Source organism: Grampus griseus, assembly GCF_964374135.1.
Source record: "Grampus griseus genome assembly, chromosome: 14".
In the NCBI taxonomy this organism is placed as follows: Eukaryota; Metazoa; Chordata; class Mammalia; order Artiodactyla; family Delphinidae; genus Grampus; species Grampus griseus.
Genome location: NC_139008.1, coordinates 40,243,321 through 40,244,874, shown reverse-complemented (window position 1 = coordinate 40,244,874; position 1,554 = coordinate 40,243,321).

Here is a 1,554-nt window from a genome sequence, read left to right as displayed (position 1 = left end):
GGAGGCAGGGGTGTTCTTAAGAGACACCCCTTGGAGAGATTGATATGGTGCCTTGAAATAAAAGTACTTCCACTTGAAATGCTCCTCCAGCAGGGAAAATGAATCCTATTATTCTGAAAGAGTTAGCAGGAATTATTTTAATAAAGGAAACGTCCTGGTGACATTTTCCTGATCAGAATGAAACAGGAGAGCGTTGACCTGTAGCTCCCTGTCCAGGGCATATCGTGGGACCTTCGACTTCCGGTTATTTGTTTTGTACTAGTGGGTGGGTTTGAAGAAGGGCATCGTGAGCGTTGGGTAAAGGTAGACAGCTGGTGACAAGACAGCCCCACACGTGGCTGCCAGGCAGAGGCGCTGGGCTCAGCTTGGCAGGTGGCTCACAGATGTTCTTTGGGCCAGGGTGTTGCTGCAGAGATGCTCTGGCCTCCAGGACCGGGCCTGCTGGCTGAAGGCCATCCCCCCTCCGTGAGTCCAGCACCAGGGACATCGTGGACATCGCGGGGCCGAGGCTGGAGCATGAGGAGACCCTGGGGGCCCTCAGTGCCCCTGCAGGGGGCGGGGTGGGGGGGAGGTGATGGCGGCGTCAGCATCTCCTTCCGGGCATGTGACTGCTGCGCGAGGTGACCTTTGGCCACCTGCACCTCCTCACGTGGGAGGTTAACAATAAAGCTGATGGTGGGGGGGGCGCGAGTGTGTGAGGTGGTCTCCAGGGTCCTTCTGTGCCTGCAGGGGCTGGAGAAAGGACCTAGAACTCTCAGGAGCCCCTGTGGCCGGGAGGGATTGACTTATAGGAGGTGCGGATCAGCTGTGCCTGGGCGCTGCCGGGGCGGAGCGCGCAGGCTCATTTCCACTCTGAAAGTCAAGGAAGTCTTTCTTTGGGAACGTTTGGATGGTGAGGCCATTTTCTTTCTTATTTCCTCCCTCCCATTCGTTATCCTCCCTTGCTCCTCTCCTTCCCTACCCCCTTCCCTCCCACCTTCTCTCCCTACTTCTCCCCCCTGCCCCCTCCCCTGCCACCACTGTGGGCAGGGCCTCATGTCAGGATCCGGGCAGTTTAAATGGTACATCCCGTATAACTCAACGTTTCTTTGGTGAGTCAGCACTTTTCTTTCGGAAGGAAGGAAGGGAGAGAGGGAGGAAATAAACCCTCTTTCCGAGCACCTACGATGCACCGGGCACTGAACCAGGCACCCCTCGCTGCATGACGTCCTCTAGAGCACTCCTGGGGGGGTCAGCATCCCTGTGCCAGGTGGTGGGGGGCAGGGGAGGCAACCACAGAGGCCATCGGCCGGGCTGGCCGCTGGAGGAAGGGTCCTGGGCCCCTAAATCTGGTCAGAACTCCTTTTTCCCTCCCTCTCCCCACCCTCCCTTCAAAAAGGAAAGACAAGGCCTCAGGTCCAACGTTGGCTACACAAGAGGCAAACGTGAGACTAGGGCAGGCTTTGGGGGATCGTCACCCCCCGGCTTCTCTGAAGGTAAGACTCAGTGCTGCGGGCCAGCCTGAGGGGCCACCATGGGTCCTGCTCTGCTGCATCTGAAGGTCTGGGTGTTTGG